At 40.1% G+C, this 10287-nt stretch overlaps 1 long non-coding RNA gene across 1 annotated transcript; it reads right to left on the bottom strand.

The window, feature by feature from the left end:
* LOC109227043 lies at positions 9432–9964 on the bottom strand. The gene is made up of 3 exons (XR_002068215.1): positions 9890–9964; positions 9742–9792; positions 9432–9636 (listed from the first exon to the last, which is right to left on the bottom strand). It is a non-coding gene; the product is annotated as an uncharacterized LOC109227043 (long non-coding RNA).

Genomic DNA, 10287 nt, shown 5'->3' with positions numbered 1-10287 from the left:
GAAGAAATTGTTAAAGAAGTTAAGAATTTTGAGAATAGACCTAAGTCCAACCTGGACGAGACTGAGATCGTCAATCTGGGAGATGCAGAAAACATCAAAGAAATGCAAATTAGTGTTCATTTGTCACCATCAGAAAAGGAAGAGTATACGGAATTTCTAAGGGAATATGAGGACATATTCGCATGGTTATATGACGACATGACTGGTCTAAGCACATCCATTGTGGCTCACAAATATTCAATAATAAGTCAAGGGCTTCCAAGGTTTATTCTTTATTATCTTATCAGTTTATATCAAGCCACGAAGGGCCAATCCCACATTTAAAATTCTTAAGCAACAGACAAACATGCGCAAATCACACCGAGGCGACGGCCCGCTCCAACAGGAATGTAAACTGTGCACTGCCGAGGGTCAAGCGGCCCGAACCAATAGATGCATCTATTTAATCTGTCGAGGCGTTTGGCCTGTTCCATAAATAAACACATACCCTGCTTGCGAATCATGCATGCGACGCAGGTGCACATAAAATACATGCTCAAGTAGTCAAATAAGAATTTATCGGAGCTATTTTATCAAATAAAAACCAAATCCTCTTTTAACAATTCAAGAAAATGAAGTTTAATCCTTTTGAAGTTCATTTACTAGTTCAACTTGATTTTAACAATTCAAATGTCAATAAGATTTCAAATATCCCAAGTATAGCATGTTTTTGGGTCCTAGACTACCCGGACAATAGCATAATAGTAGCTACGCACGGACTCTCGTCACCTCGTGCGTACGTAGCCCCCACAAATAGAAGCACATAACCAATTTAACTCACCTATGGGGTAAATTCCCCCTCACAAGATTAGAAAGGAGACTCACCTCGCTCCGAAGACTCATAGGCGGTATTCTACATTCTTCCGAAGGCTTGAACCGACGCACAATGCACCAAAACTAGCCAATTAACGACAAACTAATGAGAACATGCTCAAATACTTGTTAAAAATTCAGATTATACAAATTCCCAACTCCTCTTAGTGAAATGACCAAAATGCCCTCGGGCCCACGTGCCCGGATCCAAAATTTCTCGAAGATAAAGGTTACCCATGACTTTAGGAACTCAAATATATAATTTTCTCTAAATTCCATACCCAAAATCGTGGCTAAATTCCAAGAATATGATTTTCTACGTTTTTTCACCAAAACCCCAATTTTTATACTAATTTTCATGTCTGATTCCATGGAATTGTCTTGTATTTAACTTGGAAATAAGTAGGAGTAGCTTACCTTAACATTGATGATGAAATCTCTCCTTGAAGCTCTCCAAGAATCGTCCAATGAAGTGAAGAAAATGAGAGAAACGACCAAACATCCGATTTAAAAACAATGCTTCTGCCCCCAGCTATTTCCGCTTCTGCGGAACTATAACCGCTTCCGCGGTCACGCTTTTGCGGACAAAACTCCGTTTTTGCGGACAAGGGGGCTCCAGCCATTTTCGCTTTTGCGGTCGGCCTACCGCTTTTGCGGTTCCGCATCAGCGGATCAAGGGCCGCTTCTGCGGTCCCGGCTGCCCTCACGCTCGACCGCTTCTGCGGCTTCTTTCCCGCTTCTGCGGGGCCGCTTCTGCGGTCCCATCTCCGCAGAAGCGGAAACACCAGCAACCAGCAACTCAGCTATTTCAAAAATCCATTTTCGATCCGTTAACCACCCGAAATCCACCCGAGGCCCCCGGGACAACCAATCATACCAACCAGTCCCAAAACACATTACGGACTTGTTCGAGGCTTCAAATCATATCAAACAACGCTAAAATCATGAATTACACCCTAATTCAAGCTTTACGAACTTTAGAATTTCAAACTTCTATTTCCGATGTTTAAATCTATCAAATCACGTCCGATTGACCTCAAATTTTGCACACAAATCATATTTGACATTACCGACCTACTCCTACTTTCGGAATTGGATTCCGACCCCGATATCAAAAAGTCAACCTCCGGTCAAACTTCCCAAAAACCTTCAAATTTCTATCTTTAGCCAAATGGCTTCAAAATGACCTACGGACCTCCGAATTCACTTCCGATCGCGCTCCCAACTCCAGAATCACCATACGGAGCTATTCCCAGACTCGGAATCCCAAACGGACATAGATAACACTGAAATGCACTTCAAGCCAAACTTAAGAAATTCCTTCTAAAATGCTAACTTCCACATTAGGCGCCAAAACGCTCCCGGGTTATCCAAAACCCGATCCGGGCATACGCCCAAGTCCGAAATCATCATACGAACCTGTTGGAACCTTCAGATCCCAATTTCGAGGTCGTTTACTCAAAATTCCAATCCTAGATCATTCTTTCAACTTTAAGCTTCCGAAATGAGGATTCTCTTCCCAAAGCAAGTCCGAACTTCCCGAAATTCAATTCCGACCACGCGTACAAGTCATAATACCGAAAATGAAGCTGTTCATGGCCTCCGACTGCTGAACGGAGCGTTAGCACTCGAAACGACCGGTCGAGTCGTTACATTCTCTCCCACTTAAACATACGTTCGTCCTCGAACGTGCTGAGAACCATACTGAAGTAGTCTGAAATTACTGTTTAGCACCTCATGCACCTTCCCGTGCTACCACAACTTAGCTGAGCACGCTAGCTCGATAAATTCTGAAGGTATTCCCTTTTATTCAAGCAATTAAGCCTTAGAGCCCGATTCCAACATCCGGAATCCTATGTCAGGCATGTTTCCAACATACGATCACCATATCAATCACGACACGCTGTACTCAAACACGATTGCATAACTTTGTTGAATTCACACTTTGTATTACCCACTCGTAGGGCCACAATAACCCTTTTTTTATCAATTTAGTCAAAATCCTACTAATCTGATGCTCCCATTGCACCCCATGACACATACAGGTCTTACTCTAACCTTTACCATACCGCCATGACGGAAGAGATGTACAAACATTCATAATCAATTGCCGAGTCAACAAAACATTAGGTCAATACTCCTGACAAGGCCTTCGCCTCATTCTGAACCCAATAATGGTCTTATCTCCATAACGTACCTCATATAGCTGGATTGCACAGAATCCTAGATCAAGGATCTCGTCTCATCCGATACAGCTGCTCAGGCAATAAGCCACCCCAGAAATTGTTAAAATCTCATATGATGCTACCCTGCGCCAATAGGCCACCAATTCGAACGCATTGCAAAAGGAAAACGAACTCTAGGAGGAACCTAACTCCCGCACTACAACGGACTTTCCTTAGAAAATAGGAAGCGAAACACACAAAAATAGCATATAGGAAACTACACTCATATCACTATGTTGCGGCGTGCAACCCGATCCACACAGCATAACCATGGCGGCGTGCCACCCAATCCTTACAACATAACCATGGCGGCGTGCCACCCGATCCAAATAACATACCCATGGCGGCGTGCCACCCGATCCAAACGTAGAACTCACATAAGAGACACACATCGAGCTAAATTGCTCATTATAATGAATTACCGAATCTCGGTCTTAAGCACTCTAAGTGTATAGTACCATTCCCTGGGGAACACATAGCGCCATAAGCTACAAAACCCAAGTACAACTGAGGCGCGATACAAGATCTAAATCTCGAGAGCCATTCCGCTCACATAACATCGTCGCCACGCGGAACCTTAACACATATGAATTTACCAAGCCGTCTCACAACTCATACGGTGCCATACATCATTACCTGGGATAGCCGATGACAAAATAACACCCGACTGTCACTCCTTAGCTGTACCAGTTCACTTACCCCTCGTGGACATTCATCATGTGTGCGACAACATCCTTCCACTTCAAAATCATGCTACATCCCCCTTTATTTAAGCGGCTCCTCCGTTATATTAAATCCCCGGCCGCACAAGAATCCCTACTTCAAATTAGATCCGAAGACGCCAATAACCCAGCACCAATATTCTCAAGTCGTTCCAGACTCCCTTAAGGTGCATAGTTTTCTCATTACCAAGCTCCTACGCAGCTACGCTGCTCTCCCACTTTGGGCTAACTCACTTCTTTAATCAACTGCTCGGCCTGTGCTCCCCAAGCCTGGCCTTTTAGAAGTTTAAAACTCCGCCTGACACTTCCCATATGTCTTTCTCATCTCTTGCTGCTCAGTTGTTGCCTTAATAAAATTCTTCTTCATAGAACTTGAATCTACAGGTCGCTACTGACTTAAACCCCTCCGAAGGTCATCTTTCTCGAACCGCCAACATTTAAAATACTGGTTCAATCCTAAACCACCGCACCATGCGATATTTGATGGTTGCATCTTCAATAGTATTTCACAATATCCCGCCATAAGGCGAATTGTAGCAGATTATAACACCGACAAACTTAAAGCGTTCAATTAGGACAACGACACCCCCATGTAGAGGAGAACTCCGCCACACTTGCAATTACCACGATTCATTACTTCCACCAGTCCACATCTGACCATCCTTAGTTCGATTGGCTTTCCCCTGCCGGGAATAAAATACAGAATCCCTTGATTACACAGTGAGTAAACTTCCTTTCAATTCATTCACTGCCCCGACATGTGGGCAAACACCCTACCATCACAACAACACTGCGGAATAATCGCTCATAGCATTATGGCAACCTGTGCCTAGCCTCAAGGCTCTTAGAAGTTCTGTTACTGAGCTGAATACTAGAATATCCTTCCATAAGGTGACTATAACAGTCCAATCAACTATACCGGGAGAATCATCCCGCACCACATTTGTAGTGCCATTGCAATCCTTCAATCTTCGATTTATAACAGCGCTTGCATAAGATTGAGTAGAAAGAAACCAAAGGCATAAGCCTCAAGGGAATTGAACCGCACGATAAGGAAACAAAGAAGGGAAGTACTCCTAACAGCCCTGTAGCCTCCCGAGGATAAGTACAGACGTCTCCGTACTGATCCGCGAGACTCTACTAGACTTGCTCNATCCCTCCCGGACCAGAACTTCTTGTTTCCGAGGGCGAATCTATCAAATTTGATCAACCATTAACGAGTAATCCTAATGTAGGCGGATTTGGTCAGGGAGATGCAGAAATAGTACTTCAAGATCCATTACGTGTCCAAGGACTTTTGTTCTTCTTGGCATCTGTTATTTTGGCACAAATCTTTTTGGTTCTTAAAAAGAAACAGTTCGAGAAGGTTCAATTGGCCGAAATGAATTTCTAGATTCGCAGATTTGACTTTCATTATTTTTATTTCGTTTTTTTTTATTGGAGTAGTGTGACTATGTTACTATTGACAGATTTCAATGCCATAAGACGTATCAATAGTTTTCTATTCTAAATAGAAAGAAAGTCAAATTTGTCTAAATACTAGACATAAGGAAGCAGGGGATAAATGTGGGGAACAAAAAATTCTAGGAGGGATTATTTGTCTTCCTAGTCTTCGACACAAGAAAGGGGTGTAGAAAAATCCTTTTTTCTTGTGTCGAAACGAAAGAGTAATGATTCTTGACCCTGTTTGTTAAAAATTCCTAGTCTTGGTTTCGATTTTTCCAGATGTATCAGAAACCCTTTACCTTACCCCCACCCCCCCCATTTTTACGTATAATATACTAAGCGGTGGACAAACAAAACAAAAAAAGAGAGGAAATTTTATTAATTAAATAAAACTTCTTCAATCAACTTATCTTATACAAAATTTGATGATGAAATATGAAAACAATAAAAAATAAATAGAGTAATGTAATAGAGAGAGTAAGGTTCTACATTAGATTAGTATAGAAAGGATTTGCACGATATCTAATATATTATAGCAGCCAAGAAATTGAGTGATTCCTTCTTTCTTCCAACTTTGAAAGTACCGATAGATACTATCATAGAAAAAGAAGAGGTGGTCGGAATAGTGAATTTTTCAAAAACATGATCAGAAAAATGAGAAAAATGGAGTTTTTGAAAAGAAAAAGAAATCCATTTTATCATTTAGACGAAAAAAATATTATGATTCTTAAGAACTCAACGGGCCCTTCCCCTTCGAATCAAACAAACAAAGAAGGGAATCCCGTTGAGTTCTTACGCTTTCATGTTGACGACTCAATTCATTCGATTACTACAGGGATGAACCCAATCCGGAATATGAACCATAAAAGAAAATACCTATTAAACCGATTACAAGAATACCAGCTACAGTACCTATTATCCAAAGAGGAATCCTTCCAGTAGTATCGGCCATTTACCCCACTTCCCTCCAGATTTCATCAAGTGGTCATGCTAGAGACATAAACAGTCATGGATAATTAAATTATGAGATCCTTCCGAATGAGCTAAGAGAATCTTATTTATTCTCTTTCGTTTTGTTAATTGAAGAAATTATTGGAAAATAAAAAAGCAAGTACAAAAATGAGTAATAACCCCCAGTAGAGACTGGTACGATTCAATTCAACATTTTGTTCGTTCGGGTTTGATTGTGTCGTAGCTCTATAATTCGGATTAAGTTTATCGTTGGATGAACTGCTGATATTGATCCAAAAAAAAAAGACGGTAGGTACAGCTAGGCCGTGAACAGCCAACCATCGTACTGTAAAAATTGGATAGGTTCGATCTATAGTCATTAGGGCCTCCTAAAACGATCTACTAAATTCATCGAGTTGTTCCAAAGGATCAAAACGGCCAGTTATTAATGGAATTCCTTGTCGGCTCTCTGTAAAATACTCGTTTGGCCGAGGGCTTCCAAACACATCGTAAGCTAAACCGGTGCTGACAAATAACCAACCCGCAATGAATAGGGAAGGTATAGTAATGCTATGAATGACCCAGTATCGAATACTGGTAATAATATCAGCAAACGAACGTTCTCCTGTGCTTCCAGACATGCTGAGCTCCACATATTCTTGTATAGTCAAAGAGGATCGATTCCATAAAAGGAATCCAAAATTTCTCAAAGATAAAGGTTACCCATGACCTTAGGAACTCAAATATATAATTTTCTCTAAATTCCATACCCAAAATCGGGGCTAAATTCCAAGAATATGATTTTCTAGGTTTTTTCACCAAAACCCCAATTTTTATACTAATTTTCATGTCTAATTCCATGGTATAGTCTTGTATTTAACTTGGAAATAAGTAGGAGTAGCTTACCTTAACATTGATGATGAAATCTCTCCTTGAAGCTCTCCAAGAATCGCCCAATGAAGTGAAGAAAATGAGAGAAATGGCCAAACATCCGATTCAAAAACAATGCTTCTGCCCCCAGCTATTTCCGCTTCTGCGGAACTATTACCGCTTCCGCGGTCACGCTTTTGCGGCCAAAACTCCGCTTTTGCGGACAAGGGGGCTCCAGCCATTTTCGCTTTTGCGGTCGGCCTACCGCTTCTGCGGTTCCGCATCAGCGGATCAAGGGCCGCTTTTGCGGTCCTGGCTGCCCTCACTCTCGACCGCTTCTGCGGCTTCTTTCCCGCTTCTGCGGGGCCGCTTCTGCGGTCCCATCTCCGCAGAAGCGGAAACACCAGCAACCAACAACTCAGCTATTTCCAAAAATCTATTTTCGATCCGTTAACCACCCGGAATCCACCCGAGGCCTCCGGGACAACCAATCACTCCAACCAGTCCCAAAACACATTACGGACTTGCTCGAGGATTCAAATCATATCAAACAACGCTAAAATTATGAATTACACCCCAATTCAAGCTTTACGAACTTTAGAATTTCAAACTTCTATTTCCGATGTTTAAACCTATCAAATCACGTCCGATTGACCTCAAATTTTGCACACTAATCATATTTGACATTACGGACCTACTCCAACTTTCGGAATTGGATTCCGACCCCGATATCAAAAAGTCAACCTCCGGTCAAACTTCCCAAAAACCTTCAAATTTCTATCTTTAGCCAAATGGCTTCAAAATGACCTACGGACCTCCGAATTCACTTCCGATCGCGCTCCCAACTCCAGAATCACCATACGGAGCTATTCCCAGACTCGGAATCCCAAACGGACATCGATAACACTGAAATGCACTTCAAGCCAAACTTAAGAAATTCCTTCTAAAATGCTAACTTCCACATTAGGCGCCAAAACACTCCCGGGTTATCCAAAACCCGATCCGGGCATACGCCCAAGTCCGAGATCATCATGGAACCTGCTGGAACCTTCAGATCCTAATTTCGAGGTCGTTTACTCAAAATTCCAATCCTAGATCATTCTTTCAACTTTAAGCTTCCGAAATGAGGATTCTCTTCCCAAAGCAACTCCGAACTTCCCGAAATTCAATTCCGACCACGCGTACAAGTCATAATACTGGAAATGAAGCTGTTCATGGCCTCCGACTGCTGAAATGACCGGTCGGGTCGTTACACTTTGTATTGCTACAAAAGCCAATCAGAAGGAAATCATTGAGACATTACATTGAGAAAATTGCGGCCAAGAAGTTCAACTAGAGATTCTTCCATAGCTCACCCAACTGAAATTCAGAGACTTAAATCGCAGCAGCAAAGGCATAGGCCAAAAGGGATAACATTCTAAAAATCTGCTGCAAACCACTTCTATTGATTTTTATGGACTCTTAATTTTAATCTGTTGGTGTGCATTCCACTCCAACGACATCCACACTATAGCTGTTCCTGAGAGAAAATAGAACTCCTTAAGACAGTCAAAAGTGGTGTATGACTTGGAGCGAGTTTAAGTAATTGCAAAGAAAGGAAAGAATGCGCTGATGCAGAAAGATAATAGCTAAATTTGGTAAATTGAGTCATGTGCAATATAGATTGAATTACGCCGATAAATCGCTGATAACCGCCCGATAAGAGCTAAACCGATACCAATCCGCCCGATATCTTATCGAGTGGCTAGCTGATTAATACATTTAAAAGCCGATAACCGATAAGCCAAACCGTTAAGAGTAAATAACCGCCCAATCCGCCTGATAAGCAACCCTAATTGAGAATCTCGTCACAATGTTCCTCTAAGCAGATAATAAAGAAAGTATTTGGGGTATCTTTATATAATATGAAAAGTAAAATAAGTCTTTCTAGTTCAAAAGGCATTAGACAATTATGTTAGAGTGTGATCAATTAAAGTATTTCTTGTTGTAATGATATACATGCATCATATGTATAAAAAAAAGAGAGGTTTTGTTCTAGGAAATTCTTTGGAATTTTATAATTATCATCAATTCATTTACAACTACAATACAGTAAAAATATAATCAACAGTAATATTTGTCCTTAACTCAGCACTTGATTCATTCACTTAAGTCACATATAACATTCATAAGTTCCTTCTCATCATTATTTGAATGATATAATAGCATAAACGTTCACATGAGATATTAGTGCGATATTTCAAAACAATAGCTCTTCTAATATAAATAAAGTCGATAACACAAAGAGTCAAGTAATTTCAGATATTAAATTATGATTTTAAATGGTAGAACCCAAATTAAAATACAAATAAAACTACTTCTCCTTCATACCAAAGTACTTGCTAATGCAATTGTACGAATAATGTCATTTCAAATGAGGTAAATGCATCCATTCATGGATTTTTCTCCTGTTTAATCACTCTTTTAACCTTGTTACTTGAAAATTGTGCAAGATCATCATCAACCTCTTCTCTACTTCTCTTGGCATGGGTCTTTGCAGGAGAAGTTATCTCATTATCAGCCATTGAATCCTACAGAGAAAAAAATAGTTAAGGGTCAAATAATCAGAAGAAAAATAAATTATTAAAACCATATTGTAGATGAGAAGCTATACAGGCAAAGTTTGAATTATTCACCTTGAAAGTTGTGTCTGCATCAGTGACTTGTTCACAATTGAAATCAGGGTCCTATTAAGAAAATAATAACAAAATTAATTTAAACTTGATAATCGATTATATAAAATCAAAGGGAAAACAATGAAGTATTTGAGTAACGATCACATACAGTGAATGCATCTGCTTGCGGAGAATTAGTATTTGGCTATGTGATTTTACTTCATCATAACTTACAACCTCTCCTATGACATCAATAATGCAATTAGAAAAATAGTCACTACAAAGTTGATAACACATTCAACTAAAAGAACTGCGAAACAAACAATTCATAAATAATATTGAGTCGGGCAAATACTCAGTTGTACAGTGTTGTCACAGATTATATTAAACAATCAAGCACCAATGGGTAAAACATACTATTTGAATGCCTGCCTTTCCCAAATAACACAAAATGCGGATTTTATGTTATTACTATTCATATGACAATAATCTTAGATATTTTATAGTTTAAGATCTCCAAATTCTCGCCCATGAAAAAAAATTATTTAGAACAAAATATAAATGATT

The sequence above is a fragment of the Nicotiana attenuata genome, chromosome 1 (assembly GCF_001879085.1).
Source record: "Nicotiana attenuata strain UT chromosome 1, NIATTr2, whole genome shotgun sequence".
Classification (NCBI taxonomy): domain Eukaryota; kingdom Viridiplantae; phylum Streptophyta; class Magnoliopsida; order Solanales; family Solanaceae; genus Nicotiana; species Nicotiana attenuata.
The sequence above is the reverse complement of the archived record's forward strand: the minus strand, read 5'-3'. Positions and strand labels throughout refer to the sequence as shown.